Source organism: Nerophis ophidion, linkage group LG09, assembly GCF_033978795.1.
Source record: "Nerophis ophidion isolate RoL-2023_Sa linkage group LG09, RoL_Noph_v1.0, whole genome shotgun sequence".
Lineage (NCBI taxonomy): Eukaryota > Metazoa > Chordata > Actinopteri > Syngnathiformes > Syngnathidae > Nerophis > Nerophis ophidion.
In genome coordinates, this window is record NC_084619.1 from 71,632,916 (window position 1) to 71,652,579 (window position 19,664).

General features: G+C 41.9%; 1 pseudogene; it reads right to left on the reverse strand.

Annotated features, from left to right (window-relative positions):
• The window catches only part of LOC133559714 (formin-2-like), a 140,412-nt pseudogene that overhangs the window by 6,766 nt on the left and 113,982 nt on the right, over positions 1-19,664 (reverse strand).

Consider the following 19,664-nt stretch of genomic DNA (forward strand, 5'->3'; position numbering starts at 1 on the left):
TACACTTTCTGTGCAGCACAAACACAAACACACACACTACTTACACTTTCTGTGCAACACAAACACACACACACTACTTACACTTTCTGTGCAGCACAAACACAAACACACACACTACTTCCACTTTCTGTGCAGCACAAACACAAACACACACACACTACTTACACTTTCTGTGCAGCACAAACACAAACACACACTACTTACACTTTCTGTGCAGCACAAACACAAACACACATACTACTTACACTTTCTGTGCAGCACAAACACAAACATACACTACTTACACTTTCTGTGCAACACAAACACACACACTACTTACACTTTCTGTGCAACACAAACACACACACTACTTACACTTTCTGTGCAACACAAACGCACACACACACACAATACTTACACTTTCTGTGCAGCACAAACACAAACACACACTACTTACACTTTCTGTGCAGCACAAACACAAACACACATACTACTTACACTTTCTGTGCAACACAAACGCACACACTACTTACACTTTCTGTGCAACACAATTGCACACACACACTACTTACACTTTCTGTGCAACACAAACACACACACTACTTACACTTTCTGTGTACCACAAACACAAACACACACCCTACTTACACTTTCTGTGCAACACAATTGCACACACACACTACTTACACTTTCTGTGCAACACAAACACACACACTACTTACACTTTCTGTGCAACACAATTGCACACACACACTACTTACACTTTCTGTGCAGCACAAACACACACACACACTACTTACACTTTCTGTGCAGCACAAACACAAACACACACAATACTTACACTTTCTATGCAGCACAAACACACACACTACTTACACTTTCTGTGCAGCACAAACACACACACACACTACTTACACTTTCTGTGCAACACAAACACACACACACTACTTACACTTTCTGTGCAGCACAAACACAAACACACACAATACTTACACTTTCTATGCAGCACAAACACAAACACTACTTACACTTTCTGTGCAGCACAAACACACACACACACTACTTACACTTTCTGTGCAACACAAACACACACACACTACTTACACTTTCTGTGCAGCACAAACACAAACACACACAATACTTACACTTTCTATGCAGCACAAACACACACACTACTTACACTTTCTGTGCAGCACAAACACACACACACACACTACTTACACTTTCTGTGCAACACAAACACACACACACTACTCACACTTTCTGTGCAGCACAAACACAAACACACACTACTTACACTTTCGGTGCAGCACAAACACACACACACTACTTACACTTTCTGTGCAACACAAACACACACACACTGCTTACACTTTCTGTGCAGCACAAACACAAACACACACACTACTCACACTTTCTGTGCAGCACAAACACACACACACTACTTACACTTTCTGTGCAGCACAAACACACACACTACTTACACTTTCTGTGCAACACAAACGCACACACTACTTCCACTTTCTGTGCAACACAAACACACACACACTACTTACACTTTCTGTGCAACACAAACACACACACACTGCTTACACTTTCTGTGCAGCACAAACACAAACACACACACTACTCACACTTTCTGTGCAGCACAAACACAAACACACACACACTACTTACACTTTCTGTGCAGCACAAACACACACACTACTTACACTTTCTGTGCAACACAAACGCACACACTACTTCCACTTTCTGTGCAACACAAACACACACACACTGCTTACACTTTCTGTGCAGCACAAACACAAACACACACACTACTTCCACTTTCTGTGCAGCACAAACACACACACACATACTACTTACACTTTCTGTGCAACACAAACGCACACACAATACTTGCACTTTCTGTGCAGCACAAACACAAACACACACTACTTACACTTTCTGTGCAACACAAACACACACACACTACTTACACTTTCTGTGCAGCACAAACACAAACACACACAATACTTACACTTTCTATGCAGCACAAACACACACACTACTTACACTTTCTGTGCAGCACAAACACACACACACACACTACTTACACTTTCTGTGCAACACAAACACACACACACTACTCACACTTTCTGTGCAGCACAAACACAAACACACACTACTTACACTTTCGGTGCAGCACAAACACACACACACTACTTACACTTTCTGTGCAACACAAACACACACACACTGCTTACACTTTCTGTGCAGCACAAACACAAACACACACACTACTCACACTTTCTGTGCAGCACAAACACACACACACTACTTACACTTTCTGTGCAGCACAAACACACACACTACTTACACTTTCTGTGCAACACAAACGCACACACTACTTCCACTTTCTGTGCAACACAAACACACACACACTGCTTACACTTTCTGTGCAGCACAAACACAAACACACACACTACTTCCACTTTCTGTGCAGCACAAACACACACACACATACTACTTACACTTTCTGTGCAACACAAACGCACACACAATACTTGCACTTTCTGTGCAGCACAAACACAAACACACACCCTACTTACACTTTCTGTGCAACACAATTGCACACACACACTACTTACACTTTCTGTGCAACACAAACACACACACTATTTACACTTTCTGTGCAGCACAAACACACACACTATTTACACTTTCTGTGTACCACAAACACAAACACACACCCTACTTACACTTTCTGTGCAACACAAACACACACACTACTTCCACTTTCTGTGCAGCACAAACACAAACACACACACTACTTCCACTTTCTGTGCAACACAAACACACACACACTGCTTACACTTTCTGTGCAGCACAAACACAAACACACACACTACTTCCACTTTCTGTGCAGCACAAACACACACACACACACTACTTACACTTTCTGTGCAGCACAAACACAAACAGACACGCTACTTACAATTTCTGTGTACCACAAACACAAACACACACCCTACTTACACTTTCTGTGCAACACAAACACACACACACTACTTACACTTTCTGTGCAGCACAAACACAAACACACACACTACTTCCACTTTCTGTGCAGCACAAACACAAACACACACACTACTTCCACTTTCTGTGCAACACAAACACACACACACTGCTTACACTTTCTGTGCAACACAAACACAAACACACACACTACTTCCACTTTCTGTGCAGCACAAACACACACACACACACACTACTTACACTTTCTGTGCAGCACAAACACAAACAGACACGCTACTTACAATTTCTGTGTACCACAAACACAAACACACACCCTACTTACACTTTCTGTGCAACACAAACACACACACACTACTTACACTTTCTGTGCAGCACAAACACAAACACAAACACACTACTTCCACTTTCTGTGCAGCACAAACACAAACACACATACTACTTACACTTTCTGTGCAGCACAAACACAAACAGACACGCTACTTACAATTTCTGTGTACCACAAACACAAACACACACCCTACTTACACTTTCTGTGCAACACAAACACACACACACTACTTACACTTTCTGTGCAGCACAAACACAAACACACACACACTACCTCCACTTTCTGTGCAACACAAACACACACACACTGCTTACACTTTCTGTGCAGCACAAACACAAACACACACACTACTTCCACTTTCTGTGCAGCACAAACACACACACACACACACACTACTTACACTTTCTGTGCAGCACAAACACAAACAGACACGCTACTTACAATTTCTGTGTACCACAAACACAAACACACACCCTACTTACACTTTCTGTGCAACACAAACACACACACACTACTTCCACTTTCTGTGCAGCACAAAACACAAACACACACACACTACTTCCACTTTCTGTGCAGCACAAACACAAACAGACACGCTACTTACAATTTCTGTGTACCACAAACACAAACACACACCCTACTTACACTTTCTGTGCAGCACAAACACAAACACACACTACTTACACTTTCTGTGCAGCACAAACACAAACACACACACACTACTTACACTTTCTGTGCAACACAAACACACACACTATGTACACTTTCTGTGCAGCACAAACACAAACATACACTACTTACACTTTCTGTGCAACACAAACACACACACTACTTACACTTTCTGTGCAACACAAACACACACACTACTTACACTTTCTGTGCAACACAAACGCACACACTACTTACACTTTCTGTGCACCACAAACACAAACACACACACAATACTTACACTTTCTGTGCAGCACAAACACAAACACACACTACTTACACTTTCTGTGCAACACAAACGCACACACAATACTTGCACTTTCTGTGCAGCACAAACACAAACACACACCCTACTTACACTTTCTGTGCAACACAATTGCACACACACACTACTTACACTTTCTGTGCAACACAAACACACACACTACTTACACTTTCTGTGCAGCACAAACACACACACTACTTACACTTTCTGTGTACCACAAACATAAACACACACCCTACTTACACTTTCTGTGCAACACAAACACACACACACTACTTCCACTTTCTGTGCAGCACAAACACAAACACACACACTACTTACACTTTCTGTGCAGCACAAACACAAACACACACACTACTTACACTTTCTGTGCAGCACAAACACAGACACACACACTACTTACACTTTCTGTGCAACACAAACACACACAGTACTTACACTTTCTGTGCAACACAAACACACACACACTACTTCCACTTTCTGTGCAGCACAAACACAAACACACACACTACTTCCACTTTCTGTGCAGCACAAACACAAACACACACACACTACTTCCACTTTCTGTGCAACACAAACACACACACACTGCTTACACTTTCTGTGCAGCACAAACACAAACACACACACTACTTCCACTTTCTGTGCAACACAAACACACACACACTGCTTACACTTTCTGTGCAGCACAAACACAAACACACACACTACTTCCACTTTCTGTGCAACACAAACACACACACACACACTACTTACACTTTCTGTGCAGCACAAACACAAACAGACACGCTACTTACAATTTCTGTGTACCACAAACACAAACACACACCCTACTTACACTTTCTGTGCAACACAAACACACACCCTACTTACACTTTCTGTGCAACACAAACACACACACACTGCTTACACTTTCTGTGCAGCACAAACACAAACAGACACACTACTTCCACTTTCTGTGCAGCACAAACACAAACACACACTACTTACACTTTCTGTGCAGCACAAACACAAACACACATACTACTTACACTTTCTGTGCAGCACAAACACAAACATACACTACTTACACTTTCTGTGCAACACAAACACACACACTACTTACACTTTCTGTGCAACACAAACACACACACTACTTACACTTTCTGTGCAACACAAACGCACACACACACACAATACTTACACTTTCTGTGCAGCACAAACACAAACACACACTACTTACACTTTCTGTGCAGCACAAACACAAACACACATACTACTTACACTTTCTGTGCAACACAAACGCACACACTACTTACACTTTCTGTGCAACACAATTGCACACACACACTACTTACACTTTCTGTGCAACACAAACACACACACTACTTACACTTTCTGTGTACCACAAACACAAACACACACCCTACTTACACTTTCTGTGCAACACAATTGCACACACACACTACTTACACTTTCTGTGCAACACAAACACACACACTACTTACACTTTCTGTGCAACACAATTGCACACACACACTACTTACACTTTCTGTGCAGCACAAACACACACACACACTACTTACACTTTCTGTGCAGCACAAACACAAACACACACAATACTTACACTTTCTATGCAGCACAAACACACACACTACTTACACTTTCTGTGCAGCACAAACACACACACACACTACTTACACTTTCTGTGCAACACAAACACACACACACTACTTACACTTTCTGTGCAGCACAAACACAAACACACACAATACTTACACTTTCTATGCAGCACAAACACAAACACTACTTACACTTTCTGTGCAGCACAAACACACACACACACTACTTACACTTTCTGTGCAACACAAACACACACACACTACTTACACTTTCTGTGCAGCACAAACACAAACACACACAATACTTACACTTTCTATGCAGCACAAACACACACACTACTTACACTTTCTGTGCAGCACAAACACACACACACACACTACTTACACTTTCTGTGCAACACAAACACACACACACTACTCACACTTTCTGTGCAGCACAAACACAAACACACACTACTTACACTTTCGGTGCAGCACAAACACACACACACTACTTACACTTTCTGTGCAACACAAACACACACACACTGCTTACACTTTCTGTGCAGCACAAACACAAACACACACACTACTCACACTTTCTGTGCAGCACAAACACACACACACTACTTACACTTTCTGTGCAGCACAAACACACACACTACTTACACTTTCTGTGCAACACAAACGCACACACTACTTCCACTTTCTGTGCAACACAAACACACACACACTACTTACACTTTCTGTGCAACACAAACACACACACACTGCTTACACTTTCTGTGCAGCACAAACACAAACACACACACTACTCACACTTTCTGTGCAGCACAAACACAAACACACACACACTACTTACACTTTCTGTGCAGCACAAACACACACACTACTTACACTTTCTGTGCAACACAAACGCACACACTACTTCCACTTTCTGTGCAACACAAACACACACACACTGCTTACACTTTCTGTGCAGCACAAACACAAACACACACACTACTTCCACTTTCTGTGCAGCACAAACACACACACACATACTACTTACACTTTCTGTGCAACACAAACGCACACACAATACTTGCACTTTCTGTGCAGCACAAACACAAACACACACTACTTACACTTTCTGTGCAACACAAACACACACACACTACTTACACTTTCTGTGCAGCACAAACACAAACACACACAATACTTACACTTTCTATGCAGCACAAACACACACACTACTTACACTTTCTGTGCAGCACAAACACACACACACACACTACTTACACTTTCTGTGCAACACAAACACACACACACTACTCACACTTTCTGTGCAGCACAAACACAAACACACACTACTTACACTTTCGGTGCAGCACAAACACACACACACTACTTACACTTTCTGTGCAACACAAACACACACACACTGCTTACACTTTCTGTGCAGCACAAACACAAACACACACACTACTCACACTTTCTGTGCAGCACAAACACACACACACTACTTACACTTTCTGTGCAGCACAAACACACACACTACTTACACTTTCTGTGCAACACAAACGCACACACTACTTCCACTTTCTGTGCAACACAAACACACACACACTGCTTACACTTTCTGTGCAGCACAAACACAAACACACACACTACTTCCACTTTCTGTGCAGCACAAACACACACACACATACTACTTACACTTTCTGTGCAACACAAACGCACACACAATACTTGCACTTTCTGTGCAGCACAAACACAAACACACACCCTACTTACACTTTCTGTGCAACACAATTGCACACACACACTACTTACACTTTCTGTGCAACACAAACACACACACTATTTACACTTTCTGTGCAGCACAAACACACACACTATTTACACTTTCTGTGTACCACAAACACAAACACACACCCTACTTACACTTTCTGTGCAACACAAACACACACACTACTTCCACTTTCTGTGCAGCACAAACACAAACACACACACTACTTCCACTTTCTGTGCAACACAAACACACACACACTGCTTACACTTTCTGTGCAGCACAAACACAAACACACACACTACTTCCACTTTCTGTGCAGCACAAACACACACACACACACTACTTACACTTTCTGTGCAGCACAAACACAAACAGACACGCTACTTACAATTTCTGTGTACCACAAACACAAACACACACCCTACTTACACTTTCTGTGCAACACAAACACACACACACTACTTACACTTTCTGTGCAGCACAAACACAAACACACACACTACTTCCACTTTCTGTGCAGCACAAACACAAACACACACACTACTTCCACTTTCTGTGCAACACAAACACACACACACTGCTTACACTTTCTGTGCAACACAAACACAAACACACACACTACTTCCACTTTCTGTGCAGCACAAACACACACACACACACACTACTTACACTTTCTGTGCAGCACAAACACAAACAGACACGCTACTTACAATTTCTGTGTACCACAAACACAAACACACACCCTACTTACACTTTCTGTGCAACACAAACACACACACACTACTTACACTTTCTGTGCAGCACAAACACAAACACAAACACACTACTTCCACTTTCTGTGCAGCACAAACACAAACACACATACTACTTACACTTTCTGTGCAGCACAAACACAAACAGACACGCTACTTACAATTTCTGTGTACCACAAACACAAACACACACCCTACTTACACTTTCTGTGCAACACAAACACACACACACTACTTACACTTTCTGTGCAGCACAAACACAAACACACACACACTACCTCCACTTTCTGTGCAACACAAACACACACACACTGCTTACACTTTCTGTGCAGCACAAACACAAACACACACACTACTTCCACTTTCTGTGCAGCACAAACACACACACACACTACTTACACTTTCTGTGCAGCACAAACACAAACAGACACGCTACTTACAATTTCTGTGTACCACAAACACAAACACACACCCTACTTACACTTTCTGTGCAACACAAACACACACACACTACTTCCACTTTCTGTGCAGCACAAAACACAAACACACACACACTACTTCCACTTTCTGTGCAGCACAAACACAAACAGACACGCTACTTACAATTTCTGTGTACCACAAACACAAACACACACCCTACTTACACTTTCTGTGCAGCACAAACACAAACACACACTACTTACACTTTCTGTGCAGCACAAACACAAACACACACACACTACTTACACTTTCTGTGCAACACAAACACACACACTATGTACACTTTCTGTGCAGCACAAACACAAACATACACTACTTACACTTTCTGTGCAACACAAACACACACACTACTTACACTTTCTGTGCAACACAAACACACACACTACTTACACTTTCTGTGCAACACAAACGCACACACTACTTACACTTTCTGTGCACCACAAACACAAACACACACACAATACTTACACTTTCTGTGCAGCACAAACACAAACACACACTACTTACACTTTCTGTGCAACACAAACGCACACACAATACTTGCACTTTCTGTGCAGCACAAACACAAACACACACCCTACTTACACTTTCTGTGCAACACAATTGCACACACACACTACTTACACTTTCTGTGCAACACAAACACACACACTACTTACACTTTCTGTGCAGCACAAACACACACACTACTTACACTTTCTGTGTACCACAAACATAAACACACACCCTACTTACACTTTCTGTGCAACACAAACACACACACACTACTTCCACTTTCTGTGCAGCACAAACACAAACACACACACTACTTACACTTTCTGTGCAGCACAAACACAAACACACACACTACTTACACTTTCTGTGCAGCACAAACACAGACACACACACTACTTACACTTTCTGTGCAACACAAACACACACAGTACTTACACTTTCTGTGCAACACAAACACACACACACTACTTCCACTTTCTGTGCAGCACAAACACAAACACACACACTACTTCCACTTTCTGTGCAGCACAAACACAAACACACACACACTACTTCCACTTTCTGTGCAACACAAACACACACACACTGCTTACACTTTCTGTGCAGCACAAACACAAACACACACACTACTTCCACTTTCTGTGCAACACAAACACACACACACTGCTTACACTTTCTGTGCAGCACAAACACAAACACACACACTACTTCCACTTTCTGTGCAACACAAACACACACACACACACTACTTACACTTTCTGTGCAGCACAAACACAAACAGACACGCTACTTACAATTTCTGTGTACCACAAACACAAACACACACCCTACTTACACTTTCTGTGCAACACAAACACACACCCTACTTACACTTTCTGTGCAACACAAACACACACACACTACTTACACTTTCTGTGCAGCACAAACACAAACACACACACACTACTTCCACTTTCTGTGCAGCACAAACACAAACAGGCACGCTACTTACAATTTCTGTGTACCACAAACACAAACACACACCCTACTTACACTTTCTGTGCAACACAAACACAAACACAAACACACTACTTCCACTTTCTGAGCAACACAAACACACACACAATACTTGCACTTTTTGTGCAGCACAAACACAAACACACACACTACTTACACTTTCTGTGCAGCAGAAACACAAACACACACACTACTTACACTTTCTGTGCAGCACAAACACAGACACACACACTACTTACACTTTCTGTGCAACACAAACACACACAGTACTTACACTTTCTGTGCAACACAAACACACACACACTACTTCCACTTTCTGTGCAGCACAAACACAAACACACACACTACTTCCACTTTCTGTGCAGCACAAACACAAACACACACACACTACTTCCACTTTCTGTGCAACACAAACACACACACACTGCTTACACTTTCTGTGCAGCACAAACACAAACACACACACTACTTCCACTTTCTGTGCAGCACAAACACACACACACACACTACTTACACTTTCTGTGCAGCACAAACACAAACAGACACGCTACTTACAATTTCTGTGTACCACAAACACAAACACACACCTTACTTACACTTTCTGTGCAACACAAACACACACACACTACTTACACTTTCTGTGCAGCACAAACACAAACACACACACTACTTCAACTTTCTGTGCAGCACAAACACAAACACACACACTACTTCCACTTTCTGTGCAACACAAACACACACACACACTGCTTACACTTTCTGTGCAGCACAAACACAAACACACACACTACTTCCACTTTCTGTGCAGCACAAACACACACACACACCCTACTTACACTTTCTGTGCAGCACAAACACAAACACACACACACTACTTACACTTTCTGTGTACCACAAACACAAACACACACCCTACTTACACTTTCTGTGCAACACAAACACACACACACTGCTTACACTTTCTGTGCAGCACAAACACAAACATACACTACATACACTTTCTGTGCAGCACAAACACACACACACACACACTACTTACACTTTCTGTGCAACACAAACACAAACATACACTACATACACTTTCTGTGCAGCACAAACACACACACACACACACTACTTACACTTTCTGTGCAGCACAAACACAAACAGACACGCTACTTACAATTTCTGTGTACCACAAACACAAACACACACCCTACTTACACTTTCTGTGCAACACAAACACAAACACAAACACACTACTTCCACTTTCTGTGCAACACAAACACACACACAATACTTGCACTTTTTGTGCAGCACAAACACAAACACACACACTACTTACACTTTCTGTGCAGCACAAACACAAACACACACACTACTTACACTTTCTGTGCAGCACAAACACAGACACACACATTACTTACACTTTCTGTGCAACACAAACACACACAGTGCTTACACTTTCTGTGCAACACAAACACACACACACTACTTCCACTTTCTGTGCAGCACAAACACAAACACACACACTACTTCCACTTTCTGTGCAGCACAAACACAAACACACACACACTACTTCCACTTTCTGTGCAACACAAACACACACACACTGCTTACACTTTCTGTGCAGCACAAACACAAACACACACACTACTTCCACTTTCTGTGCAGCACAAACACACACACACACACTACTTACACTTTCTGTGCAGCACAAACACAAACAGACACGCTACTTACAATTTCTGTGTACCACAAACACAAACACACACCCTACTTACACTTTCTGTGCAACACAAACACACACACACTACTTACACTTTCTGTGCAGCACAAACACAAACACACACACTACTTCAACTTTCTGTGCAGCACAAACACAAACACACACACTACTTCCACTTTCTGTGCAACACAAACACACACACACTGCTTACACTTTCTGTGCAGCACAAACACAAACACACACACTACTTCCACTTTCTGTGCAGCACAAACACACACACACACCTTACTTACACTTTCTGTGCAGCACAAACACAAACACACACACACTACTTACACTTTCTGTGTACCACAAACACAAACACACACCCTACTTACACTTTCTGTGCAACACAAACACACACACACTGCTTACACTTTCTGTGCAGCACAAACACAAACATACACTACATACACTTTCTGTGCAGCACAAACACACACACACACACACTACTTACACTTTCTGTGCAACACAAACACAAACATACACTACATACACTTTCTGTGCAGCACAAACACACACACACACACACTACTTACACTTTCTGTGCAGCACAAACACAAACAGACACGCTACTTACAATTTCTGTGTATCACAAACACAAACACACACCCTACTTACACTTTCTGTGCAACACAAACACAAACACAAACACACTACTTCCACTTTCTGTGCAACACAAACACACACACAATACTTGCACTTTTTGTGCAGCACAAACACAAACACACACACTACTTACACTTTCTGTGCAGCACAAACACAAACACACACACTACTTACACTTTCTGTGCAGCACAAACACAGACACACACACTACTTACACTTTCTGTGCAACACAAACACACACAGTGCTTACACTTTCTGTGCAACACAAACACACACACACTACTTCCACTTTCTGTGCAGCACAAACACAAACACACACACTACTTCCACTTTCTGTGCAGCACAAACACAAACACACACACACTACTTCCACTTTCTGTGCAACACAAACACACACACACTGCTTACACTTTCTGTGCAGCACAAACACAAACACACACACTACTTACACTTTCTGTGCAGCACAAACACAAACACACACACACTACTTCCACTTTCTGTGCAGCACAAACACAAACAGACACGCTACTTACAATTTCTGTGTACCACAAACACAAACACACACCTTACTTACACTTTCTGTGCAACACAAACACACACACACTACTTACACTTTCTGTGCAGCACAAACACAAACACACACACTACTTCAACTTTCTGTGCAGCACAAACACAAACACACACACTACTTCCACTTTCTGTGCAACACAAACACACACACACACTGCTTACACTTTCTGTGCAGCACAAACACAAACACACACACTACTTCCACTTTCTGTGCAGCACAAACACACACACACACCCTACTTACACTTTCTGTGCAGCACAAACACAAACACACACACACTACTTACACTTTCTGTGTACCACAAACACAAACACACACCCTACTTACACTTTCTGTGCAACACAAACACACACACACTGCTTACACTTTCTGTGCAGCACAAACACAAACATACACTACATACACTTTCTGTGCAGCACAAACACACACACACACACACTACTTACACTTTCTGTGCAACACAAACACAAACATACACTACATACACTTTCTGTGCAGCACAAACACACACACACACACACTACTTACAATTTCTGTGTATCACAAACACAAACACACACCCTACTTACACTTTCTGTGCAACACAAACACAAACACAAACACACTACTTCCACTTTCTGTGCAACACAAACACACACACAATACTTGCACTTTTTGTGCAGCACAAACACAAACACACACACTACTTACACTTTCTGTGCAGCACAAACACAAACACACACACTACTTACACTTTCTATGCAGCACAAACACAGACACACACACTACTTACACTTTCTGTGCAACACAAACACACACAGTGCTTACACTTTCTGTGCAACACAAACACACACACACTACTTCCACTTTCTGTGCAGCACAAACACAAACACACACACTACTTCCACTTTCTGTGCAGCACAAACACAAACACACACACACTACTTCCACTTTCTGTGCAACACAAACACACACACACTGCTTACACTTTCTGTGCAGCACAAACACAAACACACACACTACTTCCACTTTCTGTGCAGCACAAACACACACACACACACTACTTACACTTTCTGTGCAGCACAAACACAAACAGACACGCTACTTACAATTTCTGTGTACCACAAACACAAACACACACCCTACTTACACTTTCTGTGCAACACAAACACACACACACTACTTACACTTTCTGTGCAGCACAAACACAAACACACACACTACTTCAACTTTCTGTGCAGCACAAACACAAACACACACACACTACTTCCACTTTCTGTGCAACACAAACACACACACACTGCTTACACTTTCTGTGCAGCACAAACACAAACACACACACTACTTCCACTTTCTGTGCAGCACAAACACACACACACACCCTACTTACACTTTCTGTGCAGCACAAACACAAACACACACACACTACTTACACTTTCTGTGTACCACAAACACAAACACACACCCTACTTACACTTTCTGTGCAACACAAACACACACACACTGCTTACACTTTCTGTGCAGCACAAACACAAACATACACTACATACACTTTGTGTGCAGCACAAACACACACACACACACACTACTTCCACTTTCTGTGCAGCACAAACACAAACACACACACACTACTTCCACTTTCTGTGCAACACAAACACACACACACTGCTTACACTTTCTGTGCAGCACAAACACAAACACACACACTACTTCCACTTTCTGTGCAGCACAAACACACACACACACACTACTTACACTTTCTGTGCAGCACAAACACAAACACACACACTACTTACACTTTCTGTGCAACACAAACACACACACTACTTACACTTTCTGTGCACCACAAACACAAACACAAACACACACACACTACTTACAATTTTTGTGCAGCACAAACACAAACACACACCCTACTTACACTTTCTGTGTACCACAAACACAAACACACACCCTACTTACACTTTCTGTGCAACACAAACACAAACACACACACACTACTTACAATTTCTGTGCAGCACAAACACAAACACACACACACTACTTACACTTTCTGTGCAACACAAACACACATACTACTTACACTTTCTGTGCAACACAAACACAAACACACACACACACTACTTACACTTTCTGTGCAGCACAAACACACACTACTTACACTTTCTGTGCAGCACAAACACAAACACACACACTATTTACACTTTCTGTGCAGCACAAACACAAACACACACACTACTTACACTTTCTGTGCAGCACAAACACAAACACACACACTACTTACAATTTCTGTGCAGCACAAACACAAACACACACACTACTTACAATTTCTGTGCAACACAAACACACACACTACTTACACTTTCTGTGCACCACAAACACAAACACAAACACACACACACTACTTACAATTTCTGTGCAGCACAAACACAAACACACACCCTACTTACACTTTCTGTGTACCACAAACACAAACACACACCCTACTTACACTTTCTGTGCAACACAAACACACACACACTGCTTACACTTTCTGTGCAGCACAAACACAAACACACACACTACTTCCACTTTCTGTGCAGCACAAACACACACACACACCCTACTTACACTTTCTGTGCAGCACAAACACACACACACACACACACACACACACACACACACACACACACACACACACACACACACACACACACACACACACACACACACACACACACACACACACACACTACTTCCACTGGCAAGCAGCGCAGGAAGGAAGTCAGCCTAGTGATGAGTACTTACTATTCCTGTTGCATGTTTGGCTTTCACATTGTATGAACTCTTCTCCTTGGCCTGTCTGATACACTCCTCCGCCATCTTCAGCCTGAAACACACCACACACACTACATCATGACAATACACCACACAGACTACATCATTAAAAAAAAAAACACACACACACTACATCATGAAAACACACCACACACACACTACATCGTGACAATACACCACACACATTACATCGTGACAATACACCACACACACTACATCGTGACAATATACAACACACACTACATCATGACAATACACCACACACACTACATCATGACAATACACCACACACACTACATCGTGACAATACACCACACACACACTACATCATGACAATACACCACACACACTACATCATGACAATACACCACACACACTACATCATGACAATACACCACACACATTACATCATGACAATACACCACACACACACTACATCATGACAATATACCACACACACACTACATCATGACAATATACCACACACACACTACATCGTGACAATACACCACACACACTACATCATGACAATACACCACACACACTACATCATGACAATATACCACACACACTACATCATGACAATACACCACACACACTACATCATGACAATATACCACACACACACTACATCATGAAAATACACCACACACACTACATCGTGACAATATACAACACACACTACATCATGACAATACACCACACACACTACATCATGACAATACACCACACACACTACATCGTGACAATACACCACACACACACTACATCATGACAATACACCACACACACTACATCATGACAATACACCACACACACTACATCATGACAATACACCACACACACTACATCATGACAATACACCACACACATTACATCATGGCAATACACCACACACACTACATCGTGACAATACACCACACACACACTACATCGTGACAATACACCACACACACTACATCATGACAATATACCACACACACTACATCATGACAATACACCACACACACTACATCATGACAATACACCACACACACTACATCATGAAAACACACCACACACACACTACATCATGACAATACACCACACACAAACTACATCATGACAATATACCACACACACACTACATCATGACAATTTACCACACACACTACATCATGACAATACACCACACACACTACATCATGACAATACACCACACACACACTACATCATGACCATATACCACACACACACTACATCATGACAATATACCACACACACACTGAATCGTGACAATACACCACACACACTACATCATGACAATATACCACACACACACTGAATCGTGACAATACACCACACACACTACATCATGACAATATACCACACACACACTACATCGTGACAATACACCACACACACTACATCATGACAATACACCACACACACTACATCATGACAATACACCACACACACTACATCGTGACAATACACCTCACACACTACATCATGACAATACACCACACACACTACATCATGACAATACACCACACACACTACATCATGACAATACACCACACACACTACATCATGACAATACACCACACACACTACATCATGACAATACACCACACACACTACATCATGACAATATACCACACACACACTACATCGTGACAATACACCACACACACACTACATCGTGACAATACACCACACACACTACATCATGACAATATACCACACACACTACATCATGACAATACACCACACACACTACATCATGACAATATACCACACACACACTACATCGTGACAATATACAACACACACTACATCGTGACAATACACCACCCACACTACATCATGATAATACACCACACACACTACATCATGACAATACACCACACACACTTCATCATGACAATACACCACACACACTACATCATGACAATATACCACACACACTACATCATGACAATACACCACACACACTACATCGTGACAATACACCACACACACACTACATCGTGACAATACACCACACACACTACATCATGACAATACACCACACACACTACATCATGACAATACACCACACACACACTACATCGTGACAATACACCACACACACTACATCATGACAATATACCACAAACACACTACATCATGACAATACACCACACACACTACATCATGACAATATACCACACACACTACATCATGACAATACACCACACACACTACATCGTGACAATACACCACACACACTACATCATGACAATACACCACACACACTACATCATGACAATACACCACACACACACTACATCATGACAATACACCACACACACACTACATCATGACAATACACCACACACACTACATCATGACAATACACCACACACACTACATCATGACAATACACCACACACACTACATCATGACAATATACAACACACACTACATCATGACAATACACCACACACACTACATCATGACAATACACCACACTCACTACATCATGACAATACACCACACTCACTACATCGTGACAACACACCACACACACTACATCATGACAATATACCACACACACTACATCGTGACAATACACCACACACACTACATCATGACAATACACCACACACACTACATCATGACAATATACCACACACACACTACATCGTGACAATACACCACACACACACTACATCGTGACAATACACCACACACACTACATCATGACAATATACCACACACACTACATCATGACAATACACCACACACACTACATCATGACAATATACCACACACACACTACATCGTGACAATATACAACACACACTACATCGTGACAATACACCACCCACACTACATCATGATAATACACCACACACACTACATCATGACAATACACCACACACACTTCATCATGACAATACACCACACACACTACATCATGACAATATACCACACACACTACATCATGACAATACACCACACACACTACATCATGACAATACACCACACACACTACATCATGACACTACACCACACACACTACATCATGACAATACACCACACACACACTACATCGTGACAATACACCACACACACTACATCATGACAATACACCACACACACTACATCATGACAATACACCACACACACTACATCATGACAATACATCACACACACTACATCATGACAATACACCACACACACTACATCGTGACAATACACCACACACACACTACATCGTGACAATACACCACACACACTACATCATGACAATACACCACACACACTACATCATGACAATACACCACACACACTACATCATGACAATACATCACACACACTACATCATGACAATACACCACACACACTACATCGTGACAATACACCACACACACTACATCGTGACAATACACCACACACACTACATCATGACAATACACCACACACACTACATCATGACAATACACCACACTCACTACATCATGACAATACACCACACACACTACATCATGACAATACACCACACACACACTACATCATGACAATACCACACACACACT